We start from the raw sequence: 23,181 nt of genomic DNA on the forward strand, positions 1-23,181 counted from the left end.
TTATTTTGGAGAGTGAGTGAGTATGCCATTGTGAGGGAATTGGGAGTGAGTAGATATTCCAATAGTTGCTCACATAGTTTTGAAGAGTTATATCAAAGTATTGTGAGCAGAAATCAGAATAGAGTTGAGAAGAAGATTCAGAATTTGTGTGTAATTTGTGGAAGAAAATCGACCGCTTATGGTGTGTTTGAAAGTGATGTCTTGGTGTGTGAAGTAGTGAAGCATTTCCCTCCTTCGAGTTAGATTTTTTTCTCAAGATTTTATGTGCAGAACGATGGATTTGTTGGGTTGCTCATGTTGAGCAGATTGAGAACCCATTATGAAACATTTATGAAACGTGGTTTGCATGGAGGAAGTGAAGGTGTGGAGGCTTCAGAATAGAAAGTGATTTGGAGGATTCAGTAGTAGGAAGAGATTTCTCCATCCAATAAGAGTTGGACAGTCTAACGGTAGTTGGACAAGGATCACTGGTCATGGGAGCTTCCAGTGGGTACATTTCCGTAGAACCGTGAGAGAAACAAAATTCTGAATTGATAGATGCCACCATACTGTAGAGGAAGCCAAGTCTCCCAGCTTATGGGTGGTAGCTAATCCTACAAATTGTTCAAAATATTAACATAAGAATTGAGCAGTGTAGCAGCAGCAAGGTGGTTTTCTCCCGAAAGGGTTTCCACCAGAAATACTTGTGTTCTTATGTGTGCATGCTTGTGTTAATATTTCTCATGGTTATTATGTTTTGAGTTTATTGTTGCTTACATGTTTTGATGAGCTAATGTTGTGAATGTGCATGGATATTTGAGGTTGTGGAAAAAGATTTAAAATTGGTATAAAGGCCATCACTACTGATTCACCCTGCCCCCGCCCCCCCATTAGTGATACATTTCCAATAGAGAAGACAAATAAAAAACCATGAAGTTGATATGTTGGATCTTTGATTCTGGAAGTTTGAAAGTTCAACCAGATGAGAAAGTTGAATTGGATGCCTATTGTTGAAAGTTGAAAATTATGCCCTATCTACCAATCTCATCGTTTTGTTGGTTTCAATTTTGACTGTGAGGAGTGCTTTGTTGGTTTCATTTGTGACTGCGAGGAGTGCTTTGTTGGTTTCATTTGGGATTGCAAGGAGGATAGGGATCGATGCGGAGATGGAAAGATTCATGTAAAAGATTGGGGCGTGCACCTAATAGGAGGTCGGTGAAAGGCATACAAGAGCAAGTCACATACACCAAAGACAAAGGGAGTGGGTGCATGGACTGAGTAAGATTTGGGCCTTCATCATAGTGTAGTGCCTTTTATTAGAATTGAGCCATCACCATAGACTAAGGGAGGCATTAACATAACAAAAGGTATTGGATAGGCATATAGGTGCACAAAAGAAGAATCTCGTGGAAATGTTGAGCCAACAAGGGCAGTAAGTTGATTTTCAGTCTAGGTTCAAAGAATGATTGTGGAGAGTTAAATGCAACAGTACCTTGGTTGGTCCTTCGATCAAAAATTTAGGCAGTAAAAAATAATTAAGGAGTCGACAATCGGTTTTTCCCAAACCCAAACCTGGGCGGGGCCTAGTCAATAGTCGAACCGTGAAAGAGGTTGGCCTATGTGAAGGTAAGAAACAAAAGAAAGAAAGTCTGACCCCCGACCTTGGTCGACATAATTAGGCCTTGGAGTACTTCAACGAGAGAGTTTAACACCCCGACTGCAATATTATGTTTACGAAATTGTTGGTTGCAGGGATTTACAACTTCCTTTTATGGTTGGAGCTATAAGAAGGCGAGCAGCCTCTGTGTTGGGTTTTCATTGCACACCAAAGAAGATGGGGGTGAACATATACTATTCGGGGTTATTAATGCTTCTTCCAAACCGTAATAGGAAAGTACGAAGGTCACGCACATCAAATTCTTATATTCGATAACAATAAATGTGATTGAGTATTTTTTAATAATAAAGAAATATAAACACCATAGTTTTATTTTAAGTGCATCGTGCATTAACTAGATAAAGACCATTATGCTATATTCATCATAGATGGAGGCGTGCAATCCTAATTAATAGAAAGCGAAAGCAAAGTACAATTCAAATCATGTTGATATGCAGATGTGCCAAGGCAGCGCGGAGGTTGGGACAAATGCTTACAACATTGAGGCCTCTCAACCCCATCAACGACGGAAACCATGATTGCAAAATAAGGCTTCAAGTCAAATTAAAAACATAAAATTAAAATAATAATAATAAAAAAATTAGATAATTAATTTTTGGTCAACTAATAAGTATTTGAAGATCAAATCATTATCGAATAGTTTAGACACATGATTGTGAAGCATGATTGTGATGCCACACATGCTAGTCACATCTGATAAGCATCAACACGCCCAAACTGTCTTTGGGGGGAAACACTACATGCAACCTCTAAACTTTCTAATAGAGTCTTCTATAAACATGTTACACGGAAATACAAATTTATTGTTTTGGAAAGGCCATCGTAACAAACTCATTTTACCTGCAAACGAAGAGCCATTTTTGTAGGTTAGTTTCAACCTTTATGCAACATTTATTATCATCCATCCGTTTCTTATCTTCATTACTTAAAACGAGAATTAAAAAACAAACAAAGAAATCAAAATCTTCTCTGTTTTTGCGATTAAAGTTCGCCACCAATGAAATTGGTAAGAAGAGTCTTAATTTCCTCTATTACGAAAACAATTAAGGCCTTTATTATAAGGTATTTGTATAAAGATGCTAATTACTCAGTTTCGATAATCAAAATATCCAACAACCAGAAAAGTATAATTATTTGATATTGGAGTTGTTTTTAGTGTGATTTTTTGGAGTTTCCATAGTGTTGTGGTGAAATCTTGATTTGTGTTATTTACACTAGTTTTTTTACTATATATATGGATTCAGCGCTCTGGAAAACCTCTAGGGCACTTCTATTGTGCAGGGGATACCGATCAAACTTGTGATTTCAATGAATTCCTACCAGATTTTAGAGGAATTAGACTGGAAAAATACACCCAAAAAATTTCCAAAAAATCGCATTAAAGACAACTAGTTTTATATTTGGTAAATATTTTTTTATAATTTTGATTAAAATTTGGTAAAAATAGTTAAAATTATATATTTAAATTATGTAATATATATAATTTTAAAGCTCACAAAATTTAAAATTTATATATAAATTCAAATTATAAGATTCTTCTGATTCATCACTCTTCATTAAAAATAATGATAAATCCATTACAACTACCATTTTATAATATTGAATTATGATGTTAGTTTTGATTATCTAAATTATATATTTGAATAGTATAATATATATAATTTTAAAGCTTACAGAATTTAAAATTTATATATAAATTCAAATTATAAGATTCTTCTAATTTATCATTATTCATTATTTTTATTAATAAATCCATTACAACTACCATTAAATTAAATATGTGTATAAATAAAATATTGAATTATGATGTTAATTTTGATTATTTAAATTATTAAACTCAAAAGAGCCACAAAGACAAGTTGGTTTGAGTAATGTATTTTATCTTTTATTTTGTAAAAGATTTAAGAGTAATATATATAAGATAATAAGATATCAAAATAAAAATATTAATGTATAAAAAGATAAATATTTCAGAATGTAAATTTATGTTATTCATAATCTTATGAGAGAATATTTCTCGTAAATTGTATTTCAATTTTTGTTCTTAAGTGTTTTCGGACTACTAAGTATGGTTCATCATGAGTACTTGGATGAAATTATTGATCCAACACAACCATTATATATATTGTTGAGATGCAAAATGCTTAGAAAAATAAACAATGAAAAAAAAACAATAAAATAGTCAAAATAGAGGCTAAGAAATTTTAAAAAAATATAAATCTAGTCAAAATAAAAATATGTTATTTTTATTTTGACCTAATTTTAAAAATTATTATTTAGATTTGAAAATATTACTTTGACCTCATACTTTGAAATAAAAGTAATAATTCTAAAAAAAATAATTCTAAATCTAACCCTAAAATTGTATATATAAATAATAATATGTTTTTAATATCTTAATATAATATCAAAATTAATTTAATATTACTTCTTTAACTTAAAAATAATAATTTGATATATTTGTACTAATTTCAAAAAATAATAAATAAATAAATGATGGTATTATACTATTGATGTATCACTTAAATTTCACACTAATATCCAAAATAAATAAACAAAAGGTAATATTATAACCATGACTTAGACCTATAACTAATAATATGTTTTTTGAAGAATCTTCGGCGAAAATCACATAGAAAAACTTATGTCGACGCGTTTCGAACCATCCAGTGTGGTTCATCGTGAGGACAAGTTATCCCCTATGCGGACAGAGGCGATCCCTACTAGCCCAGACCGGGTCTAGCAACAATCATACAACGCTACAGCGCAAGTTCCTAATTGCAAATTAATAGACCAGGGATGAAGGCCTACCTGGATTCCAACGCTATTGTTTGTAGAAGAGGTGGTGCTCCCCGTTCCTTTGCTCCGACAGATCACAATCCTCACGATCTCCGTGAATAGACACCTGCACATGCAAAGAACAACACAAACACAAGCATAAAATCCAGCATATGCAACTATATGTCAGTCAGAAAGGACATAACTCATCATCATCACGAACAATAACAAGAGTGGAACCATAACCAATAGTCGTCCATTAATAATCAATCAAAGAAGAATACAACCATAGTTCTGACGTCAAATCCTTCTTTGGCTGGGTGATCAGCAGCACATGCCTTGCAAAGCTTGTTGGGAATGGGGAAACAAGCCTCTCTCTCCTTGGTCAACTTGTCCTGGCGATGAACCACACTGGATGGTTCGAAACGCATCGACATAAGTTTTTCTATGTGATTTTCACCAAAGATTCCTCAAAAAATTGATATGGATCACAGAAGTCTCAGTTCAATAATAATATGTTCTTAATATCTTAACATAATATCAAAATTGATTTAAAATTACTTCTTTGACTTGGACTTGGACGAAAGTACTGATCCAACACAACCATTATATATATATATATATATATATATATATATATATATATATATATATATATATATATATTGTAGAGATGCAAAACGGTACAAGAAATGAACAATGAAAGAAACAATAAAATGGTCAAAATAGAGGTTAAGAAATTAAAAGAAAATATAAATGTAGTCAAGATAAAAATATGTTATTTCTATTTTGACTTATTTTCAAAAATTATTATTTAGATTTGAAATTATTACTTGGACCTAATACTATGAAATAAAAATAATAATTCGAAAAATGGAAAAAAAAAAAAAAAAATTTCTAAATCTAACCCCATATATATATATATATATATATATATATATATATATATATATATATATATATATAAAACTAATAATAGGTTCTTAATATCTTAATATGATATCAAAATTGATTTAATATTACTTCTTTGACTTAATAATAATAATTTGATATATTAGTAATAATTTCAAAAAATAGCCCACGGGGCTTTGGATTGATGATGAATGGGTGCGCTATTAAGGCACTCCTTGTGATAAGTCACCGGTTCAAATCCCTCGTGGGTACTTAGGTAGTATTAATTAGAAGAAAATAAATAATTTCAAAAAATAATAAATAAATAATATTATTATACTATTGACATAATCTTATTACTTAAAATTCAATTAATATCCAAAATAAATAAACAGAAGGTAATATTATAACCATGACTTAAACTTATAACTAATAATATGTTGTTAATATCTTAATATAATATCAAAATTGATTTAAAATTACTTCTTTGACTTGGACTTGGATGAAAGTACTGATCCAATACAACCATTACATATATTGTAGAGATGCAAAACAGTGAGAGAAATGAACAATGAAGGAAACAATAAAATGGTCAAAATAGAAGTTAAGAAATTAAAAGAAAACATAAATGTAGTCAAGATAAAAATATGTTATTTTTATTTTGACCTACTTTTAAAAATTATTATTTAGATTTGAAATTATTACTTTGACCTAATACTATGAAATAAAAATAATAATTCAAAAAAACAGAAAAAAAAGAAGGAAAGGTTTCTAAATCTAATCCTAGAAATAGATATATATATATATATATATATATATATATATATATATATATATATATATATATAAATAATAATAATAGGAGGTTCTTAATATCTTAATATGATATCAAAATTGATTTAATATTACTTCTTTGACTTAATAATAATAATTTGATATATTAGTAGTAATTTCAAAAAATAATAAATAAATGATATTATTATACTATTGACATAATCTTATTACTTAAACTTTCATGTTAATATCCAAAATAAATCAACAAAAGGTAATATTATAACCATGACTTAGACTTATAATTAATAATATATTCTTAATATCATAATATAATATCAAAATTGATTTAAAATTACTTCTTTTATTGAATAATAATAATTTGATATATTAATACTAATTTCAAAAGATAATAAATAAATAAATAAAAGGTAATATTATAACCACAACTTAGACTTATTACTTAAAAAAACAAAAAACAAAAAAGGGGAAAGCAAGCAATCAAGGGAACACTAAAAAAAGGAAATAAAAAAAAGAAAACACACAGGAATCAACCTAAAGGAAGGGAAAATGACACTAAGAAAGAAAGGAGAAGGGGAGGGCACAAACCTAGGGAAAAAGAGATGGGATCCAACAACTACTAATTTTCCACCCATCATCCCTATTCAACGTTATAGACCTCTTTTCAATTTCGATAGTTTCCCTAAACTTACAGTGATGAAAGTGGTCGATCTTGGCAATAACGCAAGAATCTTCTAGACAAACGTGGTGTTTAGTTTTGTCAGCATGTTCTGCCAAAGCTGAGGAGCGATCCCTACAATGTCTGATATCAATCACATGTTCACAAATTCTTTGATTTATAGAGCGGTCAGTTTCTCCAATGTAGGGGGTCCCACAGGAACATGGGATTAAATAAACACCTTTCATGTCTTTTGGATCCAACAGGTCTTTGACAGATCTGAAGGAGCTACGATAGTATTCAGGGGCCTAAAAGAAGAAGAGATCCTATGATTGCTTAAAATCTGAGCAATCTTGTCAGTGATACCTTGGATAAAAGGAAGTTGAACATCAAAAACTAATTCTCTATGATATTTTTTAATATAGGACCTTTGCTAGCCTTCAAGAAAGCTTTGATACCATGGGACCTACTATAACCATTATCGTGAAAAAATTTAAGGAGATGGGTTTTTTCCTCCTCCAAGTGATCTTTATCAGAGACCCTCAGAGCACGAGTGGCCAAAGTGTTGAGGACACCAACCTTTTGAGCCGGAAAATGATGGGAGTTAGCATGAAGGTATTGCTCTATGTCGGTTTTCTTCTTAAAGACTTGGTGAGAGAAAGAGCCATTATTTTTCTTGGAGATAAGGACTTTAAGGAAAGGAAGACTACCATTAATCTCCGTCTCTATGGTGAACTTAATGGAGTTTGAAAGATTATTAAGATGTTGAAGGAATAAATATAACTTCGCACAGTCATGAGGCCATTTAATGAATGTATCATCCACAAACCTCTTCCAAAACATAGGTGTGAACAAAGCAAAAGCCAAGGCTTTAGTACTAATATATCAAATTATTGTTATTAAGTCAAAGAAGTAATATTAAATCAATTTTGATATTATATTAAGATATTAAGAACATATTATTAGTTATATATATTTTTTACGAGTTGTCTTTAGTGCAACTTTTTGGAAGCTTTTCTAGTGGGTTTTTCTGGTCTAATTTCTCTAAAATCCTGCTGGAATTTATTGAAATCACAAGCTTGATGGGAAACCCTTGCACAGTCGAAGTGCCCGAGGGTTTTTCAGGGTGTTGAATCCATATATACAGTCAAAAAACCAGTTTAAATAACACAAATCAAGATTTCATGTCAAATGTTTTCGCCGAATTCTGGCACTGGAAAGTCCAAAATGTCGCGCTAGAGACAACTCCTATTTTTTAGGGTTAGATTTAGTTTTTTTGGAATCATTATTTTTGTTTCAAAGCATTAGGTCAAAGTAATAATTTCAAATCTAAATAATAATTTTTAAAATTAGGTAAAAATAAAAATAACATATTTTTATTCTGACTAGATTTATATTTTCTTTTAATTTCTTAACGTCTATTTTGACAATTTTTTTTGTTTCCATCATTGTTCATTTTTGTGACCGTTTTTCATATCTACAGTATATATAATGGTTGTGTTGGATCAGTGCTTTCATCCAAGTCTTGATGATGAACCATACTTAGTGGTTTGAAACGCATCGACAACAAAAATTGAGATGTGATTTACTGGAAGTATTTTCTCAAAATATAAATATATCAATTTTAAAGATAAATATATCAATTTTATTTGTTAGCTTTTGTTAAATTAAATTAAAGTAATTAAATTTATGTTAAATATTTAATTTTCATTATTATTATATTTAATTTTTTAAGATTAAATTTATTTTTAATGAAGTGGATAATTATTATTAAATTTATAAGATAATATGTTCTAACATTTTCTTCTAAATTGTTATAAATAATATGAAAGCAATCAAATTTTAATAAATAAATTTATACATTTATAGAAATTGAAATAAACCAAAATTTATCTTATTATTTTATTATATACCATTTTTTTGCAATCATATCTAATTAACATTAACATTCTCTGTATTATGTGATCCATAATGAATTAAGCAAAGTATTTCGATAGAAATCACATAAGAGAAATTTTTGGCCGACGCGTTTCGACATATTTTTTTTTTATTTCAAAGTTAAAAGTGTAAAAATATATCAAATAAACCAAAAGAGTAGATCTATATTTGATATGTTGATGTCTTACGATATAAAAATATTTTGAGTATTTATTGCAATGGATGAAGATAAATGTGAAATATAACAATTAAGTTGGATAGATAAGCAAATTGTAGGAGTAAGTATAAGAAAAATTGGGTTTCGACAACAAGGCTGGTTAATATATCCAAATACAACTTTCATATGTGGAGATGAGAATAATCTGTCTAAAGAAAGAAAAAAGAAAAAAAAAAAACATTCTCTAAAGAGAAAGATATTGGTGTCGAAAAGGGTATTGAAGTTGAAATTATGGATCTTACAATGATCCATTGAATGGAAAGAAGAGGAGCCTCATGGAGGCTAAAATCTCCAACCAGGAAGTATGGCCAAAAATCTAAAGGGGAGATCAAGTAACCTCAATGAGCTTGGTTGAATTATGAAGTAGAAGAGGTTCCATTGCAAAATCATGACCAAGACAAGCTAACAACCACCAGATAAATGCTTTAGAAAAGTAGGTGTTGGTGAAGAACCCGAACAGGTGCACTTCAAACTTAAGTAACCACCATCAACCATCAAATACATAATGATGCTTATAGACACGAAAAGGTCAAAATAGAAAGTATGAAAAAATCTATAAAGAGGGTCGAGTAACCCCAAGTTGTTAATGCGATCAAATATCCATGTAGAAATCCAAACCAAAACTTTTAAACTTCTCAATCAAATAGATTGATCCTTTGAAATGAGTCTTGACTCAAGTACACATGTACAATCAATCAACACATCATAAATTAAGTTTCCTTATGGGGGAGAGTGTGTGGGATGGGGGAGAGGGGCATTAGTGCTGATATTTTCCAAGATGCATCTTTTCAATGAGGCAATTGTTATTAGTTTTAAGTTCACATAGTTCCCACTTGTCATAGCTATATTTTGACAACATTGGGTCTCTTCCATTTTTAAATATGGAGGACATATTTGTGTATTCAATAAAATAATAATATATTTTATTATGATCCGTTATAGTTACCCATGTACAAGTGAGAAATCGATTCTCTTAATTTATCCAACACTTAAGAAAAAAAGGATCTAAAGTAGGCATCAAATGTAGTGTGCAACCAATTGTTGGAAAGAGAACAAAATAGTCTTCTCAAAGTTTTGGTACTTCATGATTCGAGATTTTATCCTCTGCAAGGCTCCTATTATTTCCATTAAATAGATCATTATGAGATGTATAATTTGATATTCAATGATTTTTTAGCACTGACATCTTTCTCTCTTTTGGAGAGGGTTTTTTTCTATGTGTTTTTCTCCTTTTCTCTGCTTATGAGAGTTTGCATTTCGGTACTTTAGCACACCTTGTTACTAAGACCCAATTTTCCTTGTGTTGACTCCCTATGTTTTGATTAAGGGGGGGTGTTGGTGTTAGTACTTTTAAACACGTCTTTTTCCAATGAGCCAACTATTATTACTTGTAAGCGCACATAGTGCCTAGTTGTCATAACTATTTTTTGCTAGCACTGGGTACCTTACATTGTTATATATGGAGGGCGCCTTTGTATATTCAATATAGAAATATCATATTTTTCTTCATAGTAGTCATTGGTATTGTTAACTTGTTCATGTGAATAGTACACCTCCTTTTCATTAGGAGTTTGTATTTTGGAGAAGATAATGATTCAACACCCATGGAAAAGTATTACTGCGTTTCTTCTTGGAAAAGAGAGTGATTAGGTCAACTTCATAGTGAGGGCATCAACCATATCTCTCTTCTCTTCCTTGACTTATTGTGTTGTGAACAATTTTTCAAGATGAGTAAAAGATTTCAGGAAGTCCATGAGAAGAACTGTTAGGGGCGAAATTATGAGCTAGTGTGCAAACAACTTCACTTTTATTGTTGGTGACCTAAGCAACCTAACAACAAAGAAAGGTTGGATAATTTCCAAAAACCCTACAATGTATAACCAGAGTCTTCAAACCTACACATAAAAATGTTAGCAAAAACCCCTACAATACATAGAAGCTAAAAGAAAATATGAGACACAACAGTAATGGAACTCAATGAAAATGAATGTCGTTATTATTATTATTATGAAAAATACACCAAAGAATCAGAAAGCATAAAAACGGGTTGATATTGTCCTCCTCTATGTGCTAGGTTCTCCCTTACTTCGTAATGGGTTGTTTCTCTCTCTTCTTCACATTCAAGTGGGAAAGTGGATGGTGAGTATAACTTTGATTCAAGATCATAAGTTCAATGATAAAAATGGTCATGAGAAAATGGTGAAGGAAAAATATCTCTATTTATAATAAAATGTTAGATTAGACTAGATCTAGTCAAATACTAAAATATTTGATTGACTAGATCAAAATCTAACTGTTATGAGTGTTTTATTATTTTTGGGAGAGAAAAATAATAGAGAAATGGTCAATAATCTTTATTTACTTAACTAACTCAAAAAAATGATTAATTGAGTTAATTTAGAAAAGTGGGTGAAATAATTAATAAATGAAAATGATTTATTAATTATTTCTAGGATATATGGTCAAAATAAGTTAGAAATAATTACTAAATAATGATTTACTAATTATTTCAAGGGAGAAAAGTGTAATGATTAAGGAATAATAAATAAATAATGATTTATTTAATATTCATGTAGAAATGGTAAAAATTGGTGAAAATAAAATTAATTATTTCACAAAAATGGGTAAATAGATGAAAATAACATGAAATTAATTAAATTCCCAATGGAGGTGAAAAGACGGTGAGAGGCCTGGTGGGATTCATGCCTCCACCTAGAGCAGGATTAGATTGATATGCATTAAATTACCAGGGTGGTGTGACCACCCATGCGCATGCGATGGTTTAATATCCTTTGCCTGAACATCATTATTAGCATGTTACTGGGTGATGGAGGATATTAGCTCAGGCCTCAATGAGGGGTCAAATACTTGACAATCAAGATAAAATTATGGGAGAAAACACTAGTTAAATTTTTTACAGATGGAGTGAGGTGGGAGTTTATGTGGTGGAGATCCTGGTGGGAGGGTTATTCTAGGTCGACGTGCGGCTCAAGATATTGTGTTTTGAAACTCTCATTTTTGTTAGCACCTGGGAGTTTCTTATGGCCTCTCTGCATGTAGTCATATAGGTATGTTATTTCAAAGACGTCTAGTCCTCTATTTAGCTTGATTGTTTTGTATTTATTTTATATGGCTCATAGCTTAGTTTTTCTCGGTTCATTTTTTGAATTGAAGCTCATATGGGTCAACCATATTTGTTTGTGCCTAGGCCTATTTGGTACTTGGGTAGTTATTGACTTTATAGTGCGACTTCTGTGGGTGGATATTAGTTGGTGTCATGGGGGAAGAGTATTGTTTTTAAAGATAGGGTAGTGGAGGGTTGTGCCTGTGTTATTGTCTTGTTTCTAGTTACCTGTGCCACCTAATAAGAAAGGGTTGTCATGTTATCCCTGCGGAAATATTTTGTTCGAGCTCTATCTAGTCGGGAGGTGTTATTCTGGGTGACGCAATATTTGTAGGCCTGTTAGTGCCTGGATGTACCGATATTTTCCTTTGTGTCTCATATCTACGTGGGGTATTGTTTTTGAACTTATTGGCTCTAATTTAATACCTTTCAAATTCTAGGGTCTCACTGCTTTAAACCCATTTCTATGGGTGTGGATTGTGAGTCCATAGTGTTGAGAAATCAATGCTTATAGGAATTAGGGTTTGATTGCTCTTTCTTGATAATTACTTGTGAATTATGTTGGCTTCTTTTACTTCTTTATTAATTTGTCTTTCATGATGATATTACCAAATTATATGTATATGAATAGCGCAAGAACAATAGACACAAGATGTAGGCGCTTAGCCAGGGAAAAACCCCATCAAGGGGAAAACCCAGTCCAACTATTCCACTAGTATGTTCAAATCAAGATGAGACACTCCATGACCTCTTAAACCTATACAAAGACCTTCTCAAACCACCAAGTCAGCCCTTACCTTAAATAGATGATCTTTGTCAAAGTCTCCAAGTGACATCTCCCCAACAGTAGCTTCAGTCCAGAATTTCGACCCCTTAACAGCAGAATTTTGACCCCCATCAACAAAATTTCAGACCTGCAGTAGACACAGAATTTCGGCCCTAGTAACTTCCCAGAAACTTCACACTTATGAGAGATATATAGCCGAGAAACTCAAATTAGGTCTTCCCAATTTATTTCGTCCTTCTCTAGCTAGTTTGCTCTGTTTTTCTTCTTCTCTTCCTTGAAGATCTAACTTGTTGAGTGAGTGCTCCAAATATCTTAAACTACCTCTCTATATATAGCCTTTTTGCTAGGTCAATTTTCCCTAATGTAAGCCGACTTCATGGGGACGAGGTAGACTTGGTGTGGAGGTAACAAATAACCTTTTTGACTCAAAAATAATTCTTTTTACATGATACAAAAGCCCAAGAAGGGTCTAATAAAAATGACAATGAGTCTAACAACTCAATACAAAACCTAGAAGCCTTTAATGGAGGCTTTGTCCTAGAGAAAAGTGACCCAAGAATAAAACCCATGCTTTAATAATAAAATTTATTTTAACAAGTACAATTATGAAGACCGACACTAGTTACATTCTCCAACACTCCTTCTTAACTAGGGAGGTATTCATAATTACATACATATGAAGGTACATGGAAGATCTCAAAACGAAATGAACTATGAAAAGTTCTAGCACACTCAGTGTTACACATTATATACCTAACCAGGGTACTCTAATTAGGTGGGACTAAGATGGACTCAATTTTTAGCCACTCTAGGTACCATCAAGCTTTTAAGCTCTACCATCAACCCAAGGATCTAGGTGCGTATCTAAGGTCGAAGATCCATGACCAATGCCACCCTCCCTACTTCGAGATTTAGACATCAACACATAGGCCTGCTAAATGTCCTTCCAAGCATCTTTCCCTGAGATTATTAGAGAATTTTTGAGGTCTAAAATGGGAATCCAAAGAAAAATGTACAACCAAAATAAAATTTACAAGAACCATTAAGATTCAAGATGATAATGTCAACCATGGGGGATGTTTCACCATTTTTGGGGTAAAAAAGTAAAAAGATTAAAAAATAATAAAATAATAAAACTAATTTTTCAACTTGTATTTTCAACATATCCCTCTAAGTTTTTACTCAAATTTCAAGCGAAAGTACTCATTGGATGCAAAATTTAATTCCTCACCCAAGGATTACCCATTTTGTATACTTTTGATGGACCCTACTACACGAAAAATGAGAAATACATGAAAAAACGTGATTGCAATAATGCTTTTCATGTATTTCTCATTTTTCATGTAGCAAGGTCCATCGAAAGTATGCAACATGGGTACTCCTTTGATGAGGAATCAAATTCTGCATCCAACGAGTGTTCTCACTTGAAATTTGAGTAAACCCATAGGAAGATAAGTAGAAAAGCTAGTTTTTTCTTTTTTCCCTCTAAAATTTGATGATGTAATCTAATCTTATTTTATTATTTCCAATTTTATTTTATGATTTCCTTAGGAGGCCCATTTTAGACCTGAAAATTCCCCTAATGTGCTTCAACTCTCCCTATCAACTAAATTTGTCATATCAACCATTTCAAACAGGCTTATAAAAGATTCAAACTTCTTATTGAGAAGAGATTTTATCAGCACATCAGCTACCTGTTCATCTCTCGGAATATATTGTAGCTTCACGAACCCATACTCCTAATATAGTGATCATTTTTATTGATATGATTCGTCCTTACATGAAACGCGACGTCTTCAGACATCTTGATGTTGATTTGATTAATGCAATTTATTACTGTAGGATCCAGAGGTTTTCCAAACAAATATGAAAATAATTTTCTTAACCCAAAAACTTATTTTCCTACTTCACATGCAACAACATATTCTTCTTGGGCACTGCTTAATGCAACGAGACTTGTTTTCTACTCATCCATGAAATCATTGCAGATCCCAAACTAAAATATCCACCGTTAGTGCTTCTTCCATCAGTCTCACTGCCACCCAATCAGAATCGGTAAAACTTGTAAACTTGACTTCCTTCCATCAAACATTAGGTAGTGATGTATTGTGCCATGTAAGTATCTCAAGATATGCTTTGAAGCTATTCAATGGTCATGACGAGGCTCCAACTGAAATTGACTAAGAACATTTACAACATAATGTATATCAAGTCTGGTATTTACCAAGTACATCAGAGAACTCACCAACTTACAATAGCTAGTAGGATCGGTGAGACTAGAGTAAGATCTTCTCAACTTCTTGAGATTAGTGACCATGGGAGTAGTCATAGGCTTATAATCCATCATACTAAACTTCGATAACATCTTGATTATGTATTTACCTTGACCAAGATATATATCATCAGGTTTCTACCAAACTTCCAATCCAAGCAATAATGCATGAGTCCCAGATCTTTCATTTTGAATTATGCTGCCAGCATTTTCTTACATTGCAGTATTTTGCATTCCACACATGTAATAAACAATTCATCCACATATAGTAGTATAATGATTGTTTCGTTCTTCGCCACCTTAATGTAGTGGTTTGCATCGACAAAACTTTTGATGAACCCAATTCCTAAGAGATATGCATCCATCCTTGCACACCATGCCCTAGGAGCTTGCTTCAATCCATATTGGGCTTTCTTGAGTCTACAAACATGTGTATCTCTACTATTTATTTCAAATCATTATGGTTGTTCAATGTATACTTCTTCATCAATGATTACATTTATAAATTTTGTTTTCTCATATATTTGATGGATATTCCATCCCATAGTAGTAACTAGAGAAACCAAAGATCTTAGAGTAGTATACCTAGTAGTAGGAGAAAATGTTTCTTCATAGTCTATCCCTTTCTTTTGTGAGAACCCCTTTGTGACGAATATAGCTTTGTATTTGTCTATGCTTCCATCAACAACATGTTTGATTTTGTAAATCCATTTGGAGGTGACAATTGATTTGTCACTTGGTCTAGGAACGATTTCCCAAACCTCCTTCTTCATGATGGATTGATATGCTTCCTGCATCACCTTCTTCCATTCTTGAAAGGTAGTAGGTTCTACGTCTATCAGTTTTTTCATGTATGCAACATATCCTAAATATATCTTCAGTATTTTTCTTTCTCTGAAAGATCCTTTAGTTGCTCCATGTCCTTCAGCATCTTCAAGTGTAGATTTTAAACAATTTGGCCTCTTAAATGTTTCGAGAAAGATTATTGGTTGAATAGGCTTACTAGGTCCTTCTTCTTCTTGGTTTGTAATTGTCTTGTCATGATGCTCTTCTTCTTCAAATAGTGGTACATCTTCTTCATCGGATTCGATTGGTATCTCGTTGGATCTTTTGTAGGCATGATTTTCATCAAATATAACATCCCTGCTAACTTCAATTTGTCTTTATTCCTTGATGTAGATTCTATAAGCTTTTGCTTCTAGAGTCCAGTTTCTTTCATTTGTCTTTTGGAACACGGATGTATGTGGGACACCTAAAGAATTGGAGATGGTTTATACATGGTTTCTTCCATGTGAATGCTTCCTCTAGTGTCATATACAATGAGGACTTGTATTTTGTATACACATTGTTGTCATTGTTGCTTCTTCCCATACAGATTTTAGTTTAAAGGAAATTTTAGCCTAAAATTGCCCATGAATTTTTCACGTAATTTCCATGTCATGATATATAAACCAATCAAAATCCTTTAAATTTAAAAAGAGGTACATATCCTAAATAATTTTAAATTGTTTAATTTGGGTATCTGTGAAATATTATATTATTAATTTGGGTATTTGTGAAGTCTTTATTAATGTTATTTACCAACCTTTACCATATGAATTAGAATATCGAAAAATATTATTAATGCAATGTAAATCTTGATATTAGTGAAAATATAAAAGTTTAAATGCAGGCTCATTTGACCTTAAAAACCATGCCCAAAAAAACACAAAAAATAGTTAAATATAAAATATATCTAGGCAGTTAAATATAAAATATAAAATAGTAGTTAAATATAAAATATAAAATAGGTAAATAGTTAAAAGTAAAATATAGTTATTGCTAAATATAAAATAGTTAAATATAGTTAGATATAAAATAATTAAAAAATTAAAAGAAAAAAACTTAAATAGTTAACAAAACATATTTCAGAAAGGAAAAATTACCAGATTATGGCCAAAAAATATATTTAGGGGGAAGTTGTGTATTTTGTAGGCAACTTTGTTAAAAAACGAGTTGTCTTTAGTGAGACTTTTTGGAAGCTTTTCCGGTGGGTTTTTTCGGTCTAATTTCTCTAAAATCCAGCAAGAATTTATTGAAATCACAAGCTTGATGGGTAACCCCTGCACAATCAAAGTACCCTATAGGTTTTCTAGGGTGTTGAATCCATATATACAGTCAAAAAACCAATTTAAATAACAAAACCAAGATTTTAGCTCAAAGTTTTATGCCTGATTTAGGCACTGAAAAGTCCAAAAAGTCGCTCTAAAGACAACTCCGTTAAAAAACACCAAAAAATAGTTGGATATAAAATATATATAGACAATTAAACATAAAATATAAATATAGATAGTTAAATTTAAATATAAAATATATCTAAACAATTATTTTAATAAAAGTATCATATATTGAGGGATTTCGATAAAAGCAAAAAATTAGAAATAATATATTAATTTTTTTTTATTAAATCTTGCGCTAATAAATATTATGGAAGATAGATAAAAGTAAAGTAATATTAAAAAAGCGCCTACATGGCATTTTTTATTAATTTCTTGATTTTTCCCTAAGAGACCACTTTTAGGCTAAAATTTCCTTTAATGTGATCAAATATCATAGTTCATATGCACTATTCAATAGTTCTACTTCTCCTTTTTGCAACTCGATTATGCTCGGGGTTATAGGGAACAATGATCTCCCTCTTAATACCTTCTTCTTTATAATAGGAAATTAATTCTTTTGAAGTGTATTCCCCTCCATTCTCGGATCTCAAAGTCTTTATTTTTATTTCAGTTAAGGTCTCCACTTCGGAACTAAATTCCTTGAAATTTTCAAATACTTCATCCATTGTCTTGAGAATATATAGTCATGTCTTTTTAGAGTGATCATCAATGAAGGTGACATAATAAATATGGCCACCAAAATATTTGTTAGACATTGGCCCACACACATCATAATGAATGAGGTCTAATATCTCCTTAGACCTTGTATCACTTATTGTAAAAGGTTTCCTTGTGAACTTTCCCAAAGCACATCCCTTGCATACTCCTTCATGATCTTCCTCAATGTTGGGGATTCCCTTTACCATTTGACTAAGAGAGAGTATTATCTTGTAATGAATATGCCCATATCTTCTATGCAAAAGTTTGATAGGATTGATCTCCATGTGAACTAGGGCTTGAGCAGATGGTGTTATAACTCTATATAGTCTTCCTTCGGGAACTTCAATAACCTTTTCCTTTTCAATACTTGAATGCTTTCCACAAACCAAAACTTTACTATCTGCAAAGGAAACCCTATCTCCTTTATCTTCTAAACAAGAAATTGAAAGTAAATTCTTTTTCAAACCTAGGACATACAATATGTTTTTGAGGTGTATCTTTGCTCCACTTTCTAGCTTCAATGATGTAGATCCAAGGCACTTGAATGCATAATTGTTGTTATCGCCTAGCTCCATTGCATGAGACAATGGTTCCCTTGATAGAGTATGAATTTTTCCACTTTATCTTATCATATGTCTTGATGTTCCACTATCAATGATTCATGCATTGTCACCCTCAAGAGTACATGTAAGTGCAGCCAAGAATCCTTCACTTTTGACTCTCCTAGATATATTGCAAATGATTCTTCCAATCCAACTTCATACAATTCTCATGATATTGAGTCCCATATTCAAGCAACTTTCCATAGAGGGAGTAACCTTTTCTTCCAAGAATGCGTTTCCTTTCTACAAATGATAGCCAACAAAGTGATCTTCAACCTTCTTCGACCTTAGCTTTGATACCATATTGAGAAATCAATGCTTATAGGAATTAGGGTTTGATTTCTCTTTCTTGATAATTACTTGTGAATTATGTTGGCTTCTTTTCATTCTTTATTAGTTTGTATTTCATCAAGAAATTACAAAAGTATATGTATATGAAGACCGCAAAAGCAATAGACCCAAGATGTAAGCACTTAGACAGGGAAAAACATATTCAAGGGGAAAACCCAATCCAACTCTTCCACTAGTAGATTAAAATCAAGATGAAACACTCCATGACCTCTTAGACCTTCTCAAACCACCAAGTCATCCCTTACATTCAATAGATGATCTTTGTCAAAGTCTCCAAGTGACAGCTCCCCAACAGCAGCTTCAATCAAGAATTTCGGCCCCCCAACAACAGAATTTCAACCCCTATCAACAAAATTTCAGACCTGCAGTAGATATAGAATTTCGGCCCTAGTAACTTCCCAGAAACTTCGCACTTGTGAGAGATATATAGCCCAGAAACTCAAATTAGGTCTTCTCAGCTTCTTTCGTCCTTCTCCAGCTACTTCATTCTCTTTTTCTTCTTCTCTTCCTTGAAGATCAAACTTGTTGAGTGAGTGCTCCAATTAGGTCGAACTACCTCTCTAGATATAGCCTTTCTGCTAGGTCGATTTTCCCTAATGTAGGCTGACTTCATGGGGACAGGGACAACTTGGTGTGGAGGTAACAAATAACCTTTTTAACTCAAAAACAATTCTTTTTACATGATACAAAAGCCCAATAAGGGTCTAATAAAAATGACAATGACTCTAACGACTCAATACAAAACCTAGAGGCCTTTAATGGAGGCTTTGACCTAGAAAAAATTGACCCAAGCATAAAACCCATGCTTTAATAAGTCGTTTTCTTTATAAATAAAATTTCTTTTGGCAAGTATTATTATGAAGACCGACACTAGTTACATTCTTCAACACTCCTTCTTAACTAGGGAGGTATTCATAATTACATACATATGAAGGTACATGGAAGATCTCAAAATGAAATGAACTATGGAAAGTTCTAGCACACTCAGTGTTACATATTAGATACCTAACCAGGGTACTCTAATTAGGTGGGACTAAGATGGACTCAAGATTTAGCTACTCTAGGTACCATTGAGCTTTTAAGCTCTACCATCAACCCAGGGATCTAGGTGTGTATCCAAGGTCGAAGATCCATGACCAATGCCACCCCCCCTACTTCAGGATCTAGACATCAACACATAGGCCTGCCAAATGTCCTTGTTTCCCAGAAAAATAGTGTCTTTTCGATCTGTTAGTCCCACTAAGACAGGTAGCTATCTTCGAAACAAACAATCAAAGTAATTTGTGATTTCCTTTATGTATGATAGATAAGAGAGAAGAAAAGGGGACCAACTTGGATCTTCCGCTTGGCTCCTTTCTTGATTTCTCTCTCCCTTGATAGAGTTTGCAACTCCTCTCCTTCTTGTCCCGCTTTAGAGAATACCTGCAGAGTCAAAGTAACAAAACACCATCAAAGCATCTCGATCTATAATATCATAAACAATGCAGAATCAGAAATACATTGACCATACAATTGCATTCACAAATAACAAGATTCACAAATACATGATTATATGGAGGAAAACTCAAAGAACTTTATTAATAGTAGAAGAGAGGATTACAAGATCTAGCACCATCCTCCCAGCATCAAAGCCCTCTTCAACTCGTGAAAAGCAAGATCACCCAACAATACAATGTCTCTTCTCAAAGATGAACCAACAACACTTCCTTACAAATTACAAAATTCCAGCCTCCAAATCTCTCAAATGAGGGATCCATTTATAGATGTCTTGCAAGGGTGTGATTCAGCTCTGGGTTCTTGATTAGTGTCATTCCACTGATAGTTCTTGGTTCCACTTGGATATTTCACTGATCTCTTACTCATCCATGGGCGAATTTAGAGAGGCAAGTGTCATGGGAGAAGTTTCTAGAAGATTCCATGATCTTCCACTTAGAAAACTGTCTCTGCCATTTTTCTATTCTCACTCATCGCACCCTACAGAAGGCCTCTTCAGTATGCATCGCACCTGGCTAGTGTAGCAGCTAGTATGCATCCCTTGACCATGGAGCAGTCAATATGTTCCAGTTTTGGCTAGTTCTGAGTGATTTTTCAGGTGGAACTTTTGGGAAATGATGTAATCAGTTGACCATGATCCTTTAGGGTATGAAACAACACTTTTAGGGGTTAAAGATCCCTTGGTTTATTGACATATGTGACTGGGGTTGAAGTGCCCAAATATGTCTATAACAGTTGCCCCCTAAAGCATGAGGTCGTAAATCTTTTGATGTCGGGTGAAATGCTTTATCATGAGGATCCGAGGTATTCGAACTGGAAGGTGATGTGTATAAGATACAATACAATACATCATCATCATATTATTTTCATGGTCTGGCTGAGGCGAGCATTCCCATGCTCAGCTTTATAAATTCATTTTCATGTACATAGGACAGATAATCATTTGTTGTTGCAAACTGGTGATTATTTATATGTAGAGTCATCATCCCTTAGCTTGGATGATCATCTGTGCAGCTTCTGTGTACATTTGATGTCTTTATTTTCCTGAATATATCGCAGCTCGGATGGATGAAACTAGATCTGGGGTCTTCAAACTCATCCAATATTCACCCGATGTACAAGTCGATTCATGTGAAAAGATGTTCTAAAGTCGAACATGGAAAGAAATCGCCTGATTACCAGCCAATAATGTAAGCTATTAACAGGCGCAAGAGGAGTCACCGATAATGATAATGACCCTCAAGGTACTACAGTATAATTTACGTGGTGTGAATATATGAGTCGATGTCGAACACCACACAAAATCCTTCGGTCGAAGGCCATTGATGTAAGCTTGTCGCTGGAAGTGAGAAACTTGCCATTGAGGCATGCAAGATTCAAAGTACTGAAGGGTTGTTTCTAAGTCAACTTCTTGGATAATGAGATGATGTAGACAAGAAGTGACTCATCATAGGAGGGCCTTAATGTATCCCACATCTACGACATGAAACGAATTGAATGATTTTCTAGAGATGAAAATGATCGACGATACAAGGTTCAGGAATGGCGGTCATGAAAGATGGAGATTGAAGGTATTGTAGTGGATGAGGCGTTTAGCTGGGTGGCGAATTCTCTGAATGACTTCTCTTGAACATGTCGATGACACTAAGATGGATTGGTAGTGTTAACCCCAAAAGATGGATGGTACGGAGGACCAATGGTAATATGACTGGTGAACAGAATAACCCAACCCGACTCAATCATGGTGATGGAGTGAAAGTGTCATGTTTAAGAGCAACCTGCTACCAATAAAATTCGTCAAGTTTTCTTCCCTTTCTCCCCAGTCATTGCTGACCTTTTTGTCAAGCTTGAGGAGGATAACATATTATTGTTCTATAATTTGCCCTTCGACCAAACTTGTCGCTATGTTTTAGCGAGCCTAGCGACAGTGAAACTCGTTCTTGTTTGGATGGACAAGTTTGTCGCTATTGTTTTAACGAGTTTAATGACAAAGATAACTCGGTCCTTTTCATGTTTAGAGAGTTTGAAAAGGGATGAAAAGGAAACTCCAGCAGTCCTTTTTCGTAGCATAATCCCTTAAGTCCAAAAAAGTATAAAATAATACGAAAGGGATGACTTTTCGATCGCTTTAGCGAGCCGAAAAAGACAAGCGCTCGATATTTTTGTTTGATAATCCCTCAGGTCCAAAAAGATTAAAATGTATAGGAGGGATGGTGCTTCCCCTTACTTTAACGAGCTGGAAAGGCCAATAGCTCGACAATATTTTTATATTTAACGAGTCTAAAAAGAGTTTAAAAGAGACTCGTTTTTTGAGGAACGAGTGGTGTTTTTGGGTAGCAACTGGTTCCAGGTAAGCTTGGAACTTCTCAAAACATGGCAATGTGAAGAGGGTGGCTAACAGGACCACTCGTCGCAACTATTCCTCAAAAGGGTAAACAATCAAGTGGAAGTGTATGATCGGCCAAAAGAATGGAGGTGACGATAGGAACACAACCAAGGTTCAAAAGGCTAATAGCAGGGCAATCACAAAGGTTATTTACCGAGGGTGGATTCATTTTTTAATGAGCTTGAACCGGGAGAAACTATGCTCATAGGCGGGTTTATTTTTTAACGAGCTTGAACCTTGCGGAAACATTGCTCATACCAGTCGTTTAAAGATGTCTCTCATTGGTAGGTTTATTTTTTATTGAGCTTGAACTCTATGATAACATGTGCTCATTGCCTTTTTATGTAGGCTAGAAATGACCAAACTACAAAGCTAA

Source organism: Pinus tabuliformis, chromosome Q (genome assembly GCF_031772625.1).
Source record: "Pinus tabuliformis cultivar Carrire ecotype Pingquan chromosome Q, CPIR1, whole genome shotgun sequence".
Taxonomy (NCBI): domain Eukaryota; kingdom Viridiplantae; phylum Streptophyta; class Pinopsida; order Pinales; family Pinaceae; genus Pinus; species Pinus tabuliformis.